General features: G+C 39.5%; 1 protein-coding gene across 5 annotated transcripts in view; it reads right to left on the bottom strand.

Moving 5' to 3' along the window:
• The window catches only part of DYNLT5 (dynein light chain Tctex-type family member 5), a 33,636-nt gene that overhangs the window by 15,279 nt on the left and 3,483 nt on the right, over positions 1-14,874 (bottom strand). The window lies entirely within an intron of this gene.

The following is a 14,874-nucleotide window of genomic DNA, read 5'->3' as shown; positions in this document are numbered from 1 at the left end:
AACCCATTGCCAATCGCCTCTCTAGCACATACGAAAAGGTTCTCCTCAAAGTGGACAGAGCTCACAAAAGAGACTGGGGGATATACGGGGAAGCTTAAAGTGTTGGGAAACCACTCTGTGTATACAAAGGGGGTTGTAAAGAGTGCCCTATTCTATGTCCCTCACAAATCCCTTTAGTAGGAAAAAGAAAAACGAGACCCTCATCTATTTGGTGAGAGAAACCACAATTCACCCAAACTATCGTAAATCAATAAGCATCAATCACCCTTTTCAATGTTAAGAAAGGGTTTAGGCTTGGTTACCAAGGCAATATAAGCTTATCCAGGTGCTGAACAGGAGACCCAATTCAAGAGGAGCCCCTAGGCCCCCCAGGCACTAACTCCTTAATTCAACTTAATTCAGAGGAAATCCAACTGTCACCAATGGCAGTCTCAGAATGCTCTACCCCGAGCCCTCTCCACCTGTGAAAATGGAGGTTAAGCCAGATGTCATTTCAAAGGAGAAGATATAATGGTGTGTATGTGTTTTCAGAGTGACCACTTTTATAAGCAGGCTATGTTTTTGCTTTAATTAAATGAGAAAGAGATATTTGTCCTTAATCTTCTGGGATTTTATTTTCTTCTACGAGGACTTTAAAACACTTCGTTCTCAACTGTTTGGAATTAGTGAGCTTCTTGCAAAAGTATATTTGAAGACAATCACGGATAACACATATTTAAAAAATCCTTTAATACAATAGAGTGTACACAATAAATGAAGGTTTACCCACCCAGCCCATGAAGGTGATGCAAGAAATTATGGCTGCTTTTTCACGATGGATTTCTGGATTAGTGATTTAGTCTTTATTCTTGTAACACCTGCTGTCCTCAATTTTTTGCTGCCCTTTGAAGTAGCAACCAACCTGTTTGGTTACACTGGCTGCAGGTGTTGTGGGCAATACCAAAGAGGGCAGCTTCTGCTGAGAACACCCAGCGCTGCATAAGCCCCTTGATTCTAAGATAAGCCAGCCTGTCCCAATATTATAAATGCTACTTTTAACTTTGCAAAACATTTCCTATGATGATCTTATCTTACCTTCACAATACTCTCTGAAGTAAGTAAAAGATCATTATTCTACCCGTTTCAGAGACACAGGGAATGACGCAAAAGGCTTACTTTCATACACATAGGAAAGGCAGAGTTATTTCAAATATCCTATTTACCTCTCAGTGACTAAGTCTCACCTGTGATTGTATCTGACAGAATGAAAATAGGAGTAATGACTACCTGAAAAAATTAGTTACTGCAATGAAAACTTGCACAGACAGAAGAAGGTATTAATAAAAAAAACCTATTTCTTTCCTACTGAATACCCCATACTAAAAACTCACGGAAAAAGATGTGGGGTTGGTACAAAATTCAAATCAGCAGGAGTTAGAAGACAAAGACAAAAAAGCAAATAAAGATTTTTACAAACAGTACTCAGGATTGCTTTGCTGTTTCCATGTTACTTAAAATTGATATTCACACAGTGTATAATATTTTCAGTATGAAATCGGTGTCAAAGGACAGCTTAAACCCCCACTGGCTGAAGACTGTGCAAACAGAAACTTTCGCGGTGACTTTTTGATTTACTGAAGATAGTTTCATGCAGTGTTTTGTATTTCCACGGTGATCATTTGTAGGGTCAGTGTACAATGTTCAAAGCATATCAAAAAGTAGAAAGAACAAAGTAAAATTACACAAAAACTACAACCCCAGTGGTTATCTAACCAGTGTTAACATTTAAAAAATCTTTCCTGACATGATATTACATATGGGATCACATTATAGGTGCTGAGATGTAGGGGTTTTTTTCCACTTTACAATGTGTCATGAATAACTTTCGATGTCAATCAATAGTAATCTACATCAATATTTTAAATACCAAGAGAGTATTTAATATATGAACATACCTCATTTTGTTTAATTGTTTATTCTGCAGGCCATTTAGGTTGTTCCCATTATTCCACTCTTGTAAGAAAATTGTAGTGATAATTGTGGCAGGGACTGCCGTTTGCTTTCAGGCTTATTCTTTTCCTTCCTCCCTTCCCTTCCCTTCCCTTCCCTTCCCTTCCCTTCCCTTCCCTTCCCTTCCCTTCCCTTCCCTTCCCTTCCCTTCCCTTCCCTTCCCTTCCCTTCCCTTCCCTTCCCTTCCCTTCCCTTCCCTTCTTCCCTTCCCTTCCCTTCCCTTCCCTTCCCTTCCCTTCCCTTATAACAGAACCCAAGTTTGTGGGAATATTTCTCTCTAAATTAAAGACAAAATCTGAGACTTTAGTGGTGCTTTTGGGGCCATGTGGCTTGGGAGCCAATGAGATGTAAGTGAAAGTTTTGGATGGAAGTTCTGAAAGAGCTTTCTTAAAAGAACTAATTCAACCAAGAGGAGCCCTCTGTGATGACAGGAATATGGATATGATGGCAAGAGTTCAGCAACTATCTTGGGTCTTGAGGTGATATTATGGATTACAGAGCAGAAAAATAAATGTCTAGGTCTTTGAACTGCTTCCCTACATATTTCTTATGTAGGAGAAAATATATTTCTATTTTGTTTAAGTCACTGTTTTTGTTTTTTAAAAATATTATTATAAGAAGCATTAGCTATAACTGATTCAAACTCTGACACAGAGTTTGTTTCTTGGAAGTGGGATGCTGCAAGTAATAGAACACACAACTTGGAGTCAATCAGTGGAGGAGATAGGGCTTCAGGGAGTGAGGTTTCAGGAACTCTGCTGGAAGCCTGGTGTCCCTTGTCAGGCAGAAGGTAAATATTTGGTTAATGTATTAATTTCTGTACCATGGATGGCTGATCGTGTATAAGCCAAGACTACAACTTCATGGAAAAATTATAAGAAAATTATACTTTTTAAAAAGTCCTGTTTATGGTATTTTTTGGAACTGAAACCTGATAGTTCCAACACTAGAAAGAGATGGGTTGAAAAAAGGGAGAGAGAAAAGAAAAGAGTAAGGTGAACAGATAAAATATTTATTCTTTGAAAAAAGACAAAATATTAAAAACGCTTTCAATTTGGGCAATTAACATTAAACCAGAATATGAACTCAGTACGTTTTTAGAAATAGAAGAGATCCTGTATTTGAAAATTGGGAATTACTAATGTAAATTCAGAATACTGACTTAGAAAGACATACATATTTTCGACTGATAACAGCTTTTCTGAAGCTATTGGAAATGTGAGATGCTCAAAGAGAAAACTTATTTTAATCACCAATTCTTCACACACAGCACAATAAATTTATTGAGTATGTCACAGCATTGCAAGTAGATGGGTTTCAGTTACCTGTGACCAGCCAGCCGTTCCCTAGTTTGTAATACTAACTCTTCTAGAGTCACCAGCTCAATGCACAGGGAGTGCTGCAATTGATCGCATTTTTTCAATGTGAAACCTGTTCTTGCTGTCTATTTGTTTGCCATCAGCTTCTTGGCATTAATGAAGAAAAAATTCAATTGGCAACATGTATACAAGAGAGCTGTAAAGTTTTAGAAAGAAAGGTAGGGTAAAAGTAAATGCCTGGCTGGGTAGCTAGGTTGGTTAGAGTGTTGCCTTGATACACCAAGGTTGTGGGTTCAATCTCCGGTCAGGGTGTATGCCAGAAGCAACTAATGAATGCATAAATAAGTGGAACAACAAATCAATCAGTCTCTCTCTCTCTCTCTCTCTCTCTCTCTCTCTCTCTGTCCCCCTTCCTCTCCCACTAAAGTCAATTTAAAAATGAAATGCAGGAAAATGGTAAACCTGGTGAAAACCGGTCACAACACTGAACAAATCAACTAACGACAGAGAAGAGTAACAATTGGTAACCCAACACAAATTTCAGGTAATACTCGTAATCACATGTACTATTGCTGAGACAGAGTTGAAACTAACCTGGATGCAGAAATAGCTGCTTAACACTGGTCCACAAAAATAAAAGTAACCCTTGCGTACTGTACTTGATTGACTGGAAATGTATCATTCCAACTAAACCAACAGCCTGGTTCTTATTACACAGAAAAGGGGGCATAAACTAAACAATTAAATAGCTAAGGAGTTGGAATATATTTATTCTTCCATGAAATTCAGTTTTCCTGAAAACATCTTAAAAATTTGCTTGTTGACCCTTCCACAGAGAATAAATACAAGATGTCATGGTTTGTTTTGACTGTTAGAAATAAGAACATTTATTTTATGAAATCTTGCCAGCCACAAATATCATATTAATTATCATTGAGAATTCATTCCCAGACATTTTCACTGCCATTATTAGGTATTTTGAAACTGCAGCAAGATATAATATTTAAATGCCAAGGCAGCCTTAGAGCCATTCACTTAGCAAATTAAGAAGGTCAGAATATCATCGCTTTCTTTTATTTGTTACCGTGAAATACCTGGAACTACTTATTTTGAATGGTATTATTTAAGCCTGACTTTTCCCTTAAACTCATTATTAAAGTCAAGTGCTGCCTCCCAGTGGAGGTATTTCAGAGCGCATGGAGTAAGAGAAGGCTCCAGGGTATAAATTTGCACTTTGTTTTTGTTTTTTCTTTATTCTTTCAACAAATATTTTTTGCCCAGAATGTGGCAGGCAAAGTGGGAAGTACTGGTAATACAAAGAAATATTAGAGTTCTTGTGCTTGAGCAACAAGAAGTTGAAAAAAAGATAAAATGTGCATCCCAATGCACTTACCTGAGAACTTTCCACCTCAAAGTTGCTGTGTATAATTTTATGTATGTTATGCTTAAAAGCAAAAGCATACCTACTCTTCTCCCATCTGTAGAAGTTATAAGTTACCTGGTAAGGTAATTTAGTTTTATGGCCATTTAATCTATAGTAAATTTGCTGTATTTTTATGTGGTTTTAAGGTATTTTACTCACATTATCAGTCCCATATAACTAGTGAGAGAAAAGTTAAAGTGTAAAAAAGAACCAAAATATATTTTCAAAAATGAAAGAGGAGAGAAAAACGACATGACATACTGTGTTCTTGTGAAATATATTTTTAAGAGGAGGAATGATTCTAAAGGACAAATGAACCGTGTGACCTGTGAAACGTCCAGCTCTGATGTGACTGAAGATAATCTGGAAAGGCAATTGACAAAACAGAACCACTTTTGAGAGCATAGGGTAGAAAATCAGAGTGTCTGAAGTCTGATGAGCTAATGTTCGTCCAAGAAAAGGTTAAGGTCAAGGGCAGCTGTTGAAACTTCTGTTGCAACTCCCAGAGGAATGTTATTCCTACGCCCAAAGGCGTAGTTTCCACCTCCCCGCAATCCTCAGAGAGTGGAGGGTGAGGGTGTGGGCGCCACAGCTACCTCTGCGATCATCACGGAGAAGTGGGGTCTCTCCACAGGTTTTCAACACAAATGAAAGTGTTCTTTTATTTATTTATTTTAAATAGATGCACCATGGAAGGTGTCAACAAAGAGGTCAAAGTAGACCTTGTTTTAAAAATGTGAGTAAGCACTTTTCCGTTTGCTGTAAATGCATCTTCTGTCTACAAGATAAAAGCCCTTAGCCGCTCTGAACTTATTATAACACAGATATTGAGCCTGTGAAACTAACCTGTTTGTGAGCAAAAGAACTTGCTTGTTCAGAAATTAGGACAATGTAATAATTATTCACTCAACTGTCAAAAAATACTCATTGAGTCGCTGCTCTGTGCCAGGCACTATTCTGAGTCCCTGGGACACAATAGTGAAGAAAAGAAAACCTAAGATCTCTGCCTTCATGGAACTTAGCGAGAAAAAACAGACGATGGACAATAAAATACTAAGTGAGTAAGTTATATACTATGATGGAAGGTGATGAATGCTACAGAGGAAAGAAGAGCTTAGTTAAGGGAAGTGGATGGGGTGGGGGTGCTGTTAAGGTCAAGATAGGCCTCCATGAGCAAGGAATTGGAGGAGGGGAGGAAACGAGCCATGTGGGTGTCTGAGGGAAGTCTGTCACCGAGGGAGACTCTCTCGCAGGCGTTGAGATGGAGGCTGCCTGATGCTTTGAAGGAGTGCACAGTGGCCCGAGTAGCTAGAGTGGAGGGGGCAAACAGGAGGCTGCGGGAGATGAGGTTACAAAGGTGTCGGGTAGCTAGACCATGTAGACTGCTGTGGGCCTTTGTAAAACCTTGGCTTTTACTCTGATAAAGCAGGAGCCTGTAGAGAGTTCTGAGCAGAGAAATAACAAGATTCACTTTATATTTTACAATGATCACTTCAACTGTTGTGTTGAGAACAGACTGCAGGTTGGCATGGTAAAAAACAGGGTGATCAGTTAGAAAGCTTTAAAAGTAATCCAGATTAGGGAGCACAGCAATTGCTAGGGACTAAGTGGTGTCTCATTAAAATCCACATGTTGAAGCCTTACCCACCCCCCACCCCCCCCACCCCCTGTCCCCCACCCCTGCATTGGAAATAGGGCCTTTAAGGAGAGGTTAAGGTTAAATGAGGTCACAGGTGTGAAGCCTTGAGCAGACAGAACTGGGTCCTTATAAAAGAGGAAGCGACACCAGGGTTCTCTCCCCGCCATGTGAGGACACAGTGAAAAGGTGGCCATCTGTAAGCCAGAAGGAGGGCCTCACAAAACCTGACGCTGCTGGCACCCTGATTCCAGACTTCCAACCTCCAGAACTGTGACAAGATAAATTCCTATTGTTGAAGCCACCCAGTCTATGTATTTTATTAATAGCAGCTCGAGCTGATTAATCCACTGACTGAGACTGAGTGGTAGAAGTTGGGCTCTGGATACATTTTCAAAGTTGATCCCAAAGAATTTCCTGATAAATGGGAAGGAGTGCAGTTAGATAAAGAGTTAAGTTGTGGGCCCTGGCCAGGTAGCTCAGTTGGTTAGAATGTTGTCCTGATATGCCAAGGTTGCAGGTTCAATCCCTGGGCATGGCACATACAAAATTTAAAGAGTTAAGTTATGAGAATATTGAGTTTGAGATGTCTACTGGGTATTGAGGTGAAAGTTCAGTATGTGGTTAGCTTTATAAGCATGACAGACGGTGGGCTGAAGATACACATTTGGGGGCATAACACCATGTCTGTGTCTGTCACTAGACTGGAGTACATCCCTGAGGGGTAAGAGGAGAGGAGTAGGAGGCACTGTGCCTGAAAGCACTTCTACATTAAGAAACTGGGTAGAAGAGGATGGACCAGAGAAGACTGAGGAGAAACCAGTCAGGTAGAAGGAACCCAGGAGAGTGTTTCCGGGAAAAAGGAGTGGGAAACAGTGTCGAATGTTGTTGAGAGGTCAAGTAAGGCGAGCACTGAGGGGCACGCACTAATCAGCAATGTGAATTATTTGTGATCTGGACCAGAGCAACAAAAGGAGTTCAGGAGCAGTCCATTTTGTTCACTACTGTATCTTTAGCATCTCACACAATGCCTGTAACCTAGGCAACAAAAATGTGTTCAATGAATAAACAAAACGAATCTGTGATGAGTCATTGTTTTTCTCACTTTATCAATAATATATTAAGACTCAAAGAATATTAAATAGTAACTCCTTAATAGCAGAATATCTGAGAGTCAAATTCAGGCCTAGTTTGATTCCAAAGTTCTCTGTGATAACAGTTAATACTGTACTTGCTCTGTACTTAGACATGCCAAGAACCATTCTAGGTGTTCCCATGTGTTATTTTAATAAATTCTCACCACACCATGAAATGGCAATTATTTCTCTTTATCTCGTTTTATAGAGGAAGAAACTGAGGCAAAGAGGGCTTAATAAGTTATGTAACATCAGTAGTTTGTTAATAGGTACGCTGGAAGCGGACGGTAGCCAGTCTGTGCAGAGCAGGCCCCTGAGCCGGTCCATTCGGCCCCCTGACTGTGCTGCGGCTCTCGCATTCACTCCTTAGAAATGCTGCATTAGTGCGCGGAGGCTGCCATAGCAAAGCACTGCAGACTGGGTGGCTCAGACAAGAGAAATGCATTGTCTCACGGTTCTGGAGGCTAGAAGTCCGAAACCAAGGTGCTGGCTGGATTGGTTCCCTGTGAGACCCATCATAGAAGGATCTGCTCCGGTCTCCTCTCCTTGGTTTGCAGGTGGCAGTCTTCTCCTGTGTCTCTTCCTCCTGTCTCCCTCTATGCATGTCTGGGTCCAAATTTCCCTTTCTTATAAGGACATCAGCCATACTGAATTAGAACCCACCCTAATGAATTCATTTAAACTCAATTATTTCTTTAAAGTTTCTGTTTACAAATAACGTCACATTCTGAAGTACTGAGAATTAGAACTTCGATGTATCGATCTGGTGGGAAAACTAGGGGGGGCACACAATTCAGCCCATAACAAATACAAATATTTTCATGATGCCTCTAAATTCTAGGGTCAGAGAAGCACGGATTATTAGTTCCATCACCTGGAAGTGTGATAATCTGGCAAGTCCACCCCAAGCCTCAGTTTCCTCAGTGTATGGGGGTAAGAGGACCCGCGCAAACCTATTTTTCTAAACATCATGGATTTCTTGACTGAATGGCTATATCAGTTTTCATTATCACTTGCCTTGCCACCATTTGGTATTCTTCATTCTTATATTTTGCCATTCAGTTCGGTGCAAAATGGTACCTTTTTTTCATCTGCATTTCCCTAATTCCGAAGCGAGGTCAAGCATCTCTCATTTTCTGCTTTCAAGCATCTCTTCATGTTCTGTTAGCCACTTGGGCTTTGCTTCTGTAAATTGCTATTTATCTCATTTGACTATTTTAAAATGGTTTTCCTTTTTTATTGTTAATGTGAATGATTAAAAAAGCATATCTTTTATCAGCTTATTCACTGTGTCTATTGTATACTTTGTTGAACAGAAATGCTATGATCTGTCGTAGCTCTATTTATCAAGGTTTTTGTCCCTAATCTACTTCATGGGTTTTGTTTTTCATGTTGGGATCTCATTTAAGAAATCGTTTCTTATGCATAGAACACAAAGACATTCTCCTATTAGCTTTATGGCTTTCCACATTTCAGTCTTCCATCTGGAGTCTTCTGTGCAAATAATGTAAGGTAAAAATCCAGCGTAATTTTCCTTGACATGTTGAGCTGGTGTTCTCCCAACACAATCTATCAAAAGTCCATCATTTCCTCATTGCTTACCTATTATATTTCCATATTTTTATGCCATCTATTTTTTTAAAAATTAAAAAAATCCTTATCCAAGGATATGTTTATTGATTTTAGAGACAGCGAAGAGAGAGAGAGAGAGAGAGAAACTGATTGGTTGCCTCCCATACATGCCCTGACCTGAGATTGAACGTGCAACCTAGATATATGCCTTGACTGGGAATTGAACCTGCAACCTTTTGGTGTCTGGGATGATGCTCCAACCAACTGAGCAACCCAGCCAGGGTACTTATGGGTCTACTTCTGAAATTTCGGTTTGTTCCATTGGTCAATTTGTATATTCCTGTATTTATTATCATTTTTAGTTATTACAGCTTTGTGGGTATATCTTAATAGCTGATAGGGAAAATCCTTCCTCTATGTTCACTCTTGAAAGTTAACTTATTTAGAATTGTTTTCTTTCTTTCTTTTTATATAATCTTCATTGTATTTTTTTCCATTACCACTTTGTCCCCTTATTCCCCACTTTCCCCCACAATCACCACACTGTTGTCCATGTTCATGAGTCCTTTTTCCTTTTTGCTCAGTCCCTTCACCCCTTAATTTCCCCTCTACCCCCCACTAGCTGTCATCTGTTCTCTATCTATGAATCTGTCTCTGCTTCCTTGTTAGTTCAGTTTTGTTAGATTTCACATATGAGTGAAATCTTATGGTATTTGTCCTTCTCTGACTGGCTTATTTCACTTAGCATTCTTTCCTTATTTATAAATTTTAAAATTGTTTGTTGAGTTTCTCAAAAATCACGAATAAATTTTGATTGAGATATGTTGACTTTGTAGATTAGTTTGAGAAGCATTCGTATGTATTATTTAAGCACTTTCATCTATAGATTATTTCTCCAATTCAAATCTTCCCTAATGTGAATGCCTACCTGGGATCACTTTCCCAGGGCAGCTTTTACAAAGATGCCAGTGAAGGATTATGGACAGGGGTGTTCCCCTGGAACCGCGAGCTTTGGCAGGGAGTGAAAGCTGCCCTTGGTGTTCATCCCTAGGGGAAGGATAAGAACTCATGTGATGGGTGGAGGTTAAGGACCACTATGCAGCAGTAAAAAGCAAAGAGCTAGATAGACATAGTTACATGAGTAAATATATAAAATACACGTGTAGAATGAGATATATGAAGCTGAGAAAACAAATGGAATTTACAGCACAACACCATTTATGTAAGTCAAAAATGCTTCTCTTTGATAAGTATTTGCTGTATATTCTTTTATGACATGGTCAGTCAGGCGCAGCCACTAAAGGAGACAGAGGAGAGGATCCGGTGAACATTATACTCACAGGTCCTAGAGACCAGGGTCATGCCGTGCGGTCTGGGGCCACATTGAAAAACACCAGGGTGGTCAGGATGCAGGACAGGGGCAAGGGAGAGCCAGGGCGGGAGCCTTCACTGGGGTTTCTGAGGGAAAGGCCACGCTGGGCAGAGGAAACAGCTCGGGACTGGCTCGTCTGAATAATTTCTGGGAGCTCTAAGTCTAAGCTATAGGAGAGGTTCCTAGATGCCGGGCCGGCTCTGGGAAAATTAAGGCAGAGGAATACTGCCCCTTTCGTGTGGGGGGTGTGTGTGGAGGGGGCACAGTTAGGAGAGGGCTGGCTCTGCATCGGTTAGTTTGCATATCAAAGGAATAAGGCATATTCCCTGCTGGAGACCTTGGCTGTCATTAAGAATTGGTTAAACCCAGGAGGGGAGCAGTTTCCTCCCATTCAGAAAGGTTTTTTGAAGATGTCAAAACATTATAATACACAATAAGTAAATGAGTATATATGTATATAACACAGAACTGAAATATGTATGCGTGTGTTCTTGCAGTGTATGTGGTGCTGCGTGAATGAACACGGGTGCCCACCGGGGGAGGAGAGTGGGAGCGAGAATGGGAAGAAGAGGGTCGGTCAGGCAGGCCCATGGGCTCTTGTCCGTACTGACGGTGACGACGTGCTGTGAAATAAGGGGGATGTTCAACTCAACTCTGCTCCTGAGATAAATAAGATAATCAGTGAGATAAAAGGACATAGTAAAATTGCCTTCTGATTTAACCCACAGGGTTTTTATGAGAATCAGATGGATATTGTATGTGAAATGGTTTCAAAATCTAGTATCTACAACATAATATTAGTTATTATTTGTGGTTTAATCTCAGAACACAGACATTTCAGTTTTGTTAAACTTCTCTCTTTGTTGGTGAAGCTGTATCTCATCCAGATCTTGCTGGGGCTTTAGTTTGATTTAGTTGGCAATAGAACTTATCACAGTGAGGAAACAGGCCAGGGAACATCCTTTTTAATGGCACACCATAGAATAAATTCATTACATTCAAACTTATGTGTTCACTGCCTTTCCTACCAGATTCGAAACCATGCAAGCAGGGATTATTTCTGTGTGGTTCTTCACTTAGCAAGTGCCTGGAATGGGCTCAGGGTCAATAAAAATTTATTTCAAATCAAGTGATGAATACAATCTTTTCTATTTTTTACAGAAAAAAAATTACCAGGTGGTGTTAAGTAAACAATAGACAAGATTGTTTACTTAAAAGACCAGCTTCTCCAGAGTAGAACCCTAAGGACCGTCACCTTTACATGCCTAACGAGGCACAATAATTCTCACAGAGGACAGGCTCGAGGAACCTGAATAAATGAATAAAATAAAGAACGTGTGTGTTAGATGCCGCCAGTGGGTTCAAGTGAAGAGCTGCGGTATCCATACTCAAAGTTCTTGTAACGGGACACCACTGTAATTTTGGTTTGAGGTGAGGGAGAGACTCTTCCATCATTAACCTTAGGCCTGACCTAGTCGATGAGATAATAAACCTGGATATCATGTCACATGATCCTGGGAAAGTAGCCTCATGCTTCAATTTCCATTTTAGGGACATGAGAATGGCACATCTGTTCAAATTCTGTTTGAAGGCTACCAAAGGCTGCCAAAGGCTGAGCTTCCAACACGAAAGATGTCACGGTAAGTACCTGATCTTAGCTGGGGATGGGAAACAGAGGGTTCTGGTGAATGGATAGAAGACTTTTGTTAATGCAAGTTACACAAAGATAGCCGATTTTCAAAGAATGAGAATACTTGACTATAAACAAAAGCCCATTTTGCCACTTCCTAATTCTGTGGCTTCGGAGGCTCAGCCTCTCATAGCATCTGCTTCCTCATTTATAAACTGGAGTTGATAATAGATAGCGTCTATCTTATAGGGCAGGGACTGGCAAACATTTCTGTAAAATTCCATATAGCAATATTTTCTGGCTTTCTGGGATCTATGGTTTCTATAGCAACTATTCAACTCTTTAGTTCTAGTGTGAAAGCAGCCAGAGGCAATATACACATAAAAAGGCATGGATATGCTCCAATAAAAATTTATTTATGGATACTAAAATTTGAGTTTCTTATGATTTTCACATAACAGAAAACATTACTCTCCTTTTGATTTTTTCAACCATGCAATAACCACACTTAGCTAGGGAACTGTACAAAAACAGGTGTCAGGTTACACTTGGCCCTTGAGCCATAGTTTGCCATCCTCTGTAACAGAGATTCTATGAGGCTTAAGTGATGTCATAGAGAGGGCTCAATAAATGTCAGGTATTATGACCCTTATTACTATTAATTATGTAAGTGAAATACAGAGTACGATGATAACCATGTAGGTACATATGGAAAGAAATTGTGACATGTTAACAGTTATATTGAGATAATAACATCCAGCTTAAAAATGTTTTTTTTAAATAAAATTATATCAGAACAAAAACATAATTTGACTAAAAACACCCAACACTAAAAACTGCTAACAATAATTATACTGATTATAAATTCTATCTTCCTTTCGCAATTCAGAAGGCTTCTTGGATATCCATTACGCCCAGGGATCAACGTTATGCATTAGTTACTACTGTATAAGACTATAGACAGAGAAACCACAAGGTTAAATCTATGCTGATTTTATACAACACCTAAGAGGCTGCTTTCCTAGTAGATCTACATTCTACTCTTCTTTGCCCTCCTTATCTGTGTGTTTACTGTTAAGTCCATAATCTAAAAGGAGAGAAAGAACAACACAGCCACAAACAGTACCCTGGAGAAGGGGAAAGCAGCAGGAGCAGAAAGAGTGTCCAACCCAATGTGGAAGGGCAGGTGGTTGTAGGTGGGTTGTTAGAGAGCTTCCTGGAGAGATGGAGATGCAGCTAAATTCTGAAGGGGAGAGCAGGAAGCCAGAGTGTGAGAAAATAGTCCAGATAAGGGTGTCCCATGGGAAAGCAACACAAGGCAATGGCTGAGGGATTATAATATGGGAGTTGAGTGTGGCTGGAGAGTGGATGCTGGCAGGACAGTGGGGAAGATGGCACTAGAGAAGTAGACAAGGGTCTGTGTCAGCGATTTTCAACAGGTGTGCTGCAAGAATTCTTAAAATGTGCAATATCTGACTATTTAGTCAGGGGCACTGACTTCTATTTCCTTAGGTTGTCAAATAAAGAAAATGACAACAGCCAACACAAGAATAGCCACCTGGTGTGAATGAATCAAAATTATAGCAAATTTTTTCTCAGATTGGCAAAAGATATATTTTTTGGTGTGCTGCAGACTTTTAGTAATCAGTTTATGTGCCATGAGGTGAAAAGGGTTGAAAATTGCTGCTATATGCCATACTCATGATTTAGAATTGTATCCTAGTCATTAAATTGTCACTTGACGCGTAAGCTGTAGCTATTTCACAGTAAGATGGTAAAAACAACGTCCACCTAGTAGGATTAATGCTGGGGAGATGAAAAGGGATAGTGTTTTAAGTCCACAGTATATTTCAGGATATACTTTATCCTACTGAAACTGATCTACTCAGAAATTGTTATGAAATAACTTTCAAATGAAAGGCATGTGCTTTTTCATAAAATACTGCAATTTCAAAACAATGCCTGCATTTGATAGCCTCTAAGCTTTCAGAACTTTTCTACAAGCTGATGACAGATTCATGGAGGAAAATCTCCCATGCAGTCTGGTCTAAGATGAAGACAATGAAAAGTAAGCAGGAGTTCGAGTGGGGAGGCAGCCTCTTAACCGGCCTCTGCATTGCAAGGGTACATGGAGGCTGTTCACAATGCTGTGTAAGAAAAAGTGCAAATAGAGGATCCATTCTGCTTGTCTTGCTTGAGAGTTCAGATTTCTACTTTGTAATATATCAAAATAAATTTATCTATTAGTGAGAAATCTATCCTAATATGTTGATAAAATTATTTTTGTTATTTGTGTTACTTTAGTTTGTGTTTATACTTCATCAATAAAGATCAATCTCTAATGCTTCAAATTGGGCCATGTTTTGCTTCTATATGACTTTCTAATTTGCTTTGAAAGAGACAAGGTAAATGAAAATTATGTAAATAGGGATTATAGTTTAATCTTTGGATGATAGAAGTTATTTTTCATTAATCATGGGAACATGATTTATGTCAGATTATTATTATAAATATTTTCTTGAAAAAAATTGAGTATGAGCTAACAATTATTTAAAAATAATTTTTAAAAGAACTTTTATGGCCCTGGCCAGGTGGCTCAGCTGGTTGGAGCATCGTCCCATGCTCTAAGAGGTTGTGGGTTCGATTACTGGTCAGGGCACATACCTAGGTTGCAGGTTCAATTCCTTGTCAGAGCACATACGGGAGGCGACTAATCAATATTTCTCTCTTATGTTGATTTTTTTCTCTCTCTCTCCCTTCATCTCTCTCTAAAATTAATAAACATATCCTTGGGTAA

The sequence above is a fragment of the Desmodus rotundus genome, chromosome 3 (genome assembly GCF_022682495.2).
Source record: "Desmodus rotundus isolate HL8 chromosome 3, HLdesRot8A.1, whole genome shotgun sequence".
NCBI lineage: Eukaryota > Metazoa > Chordata > Mammalia > Chiroptera > Phyllostomidae > Desmodus > Desmodus rotundus.
Note: the sequence above shows the minus strand (reverse complement) of the source record. Positions and strands in the feature narration are given on the sequence as shown.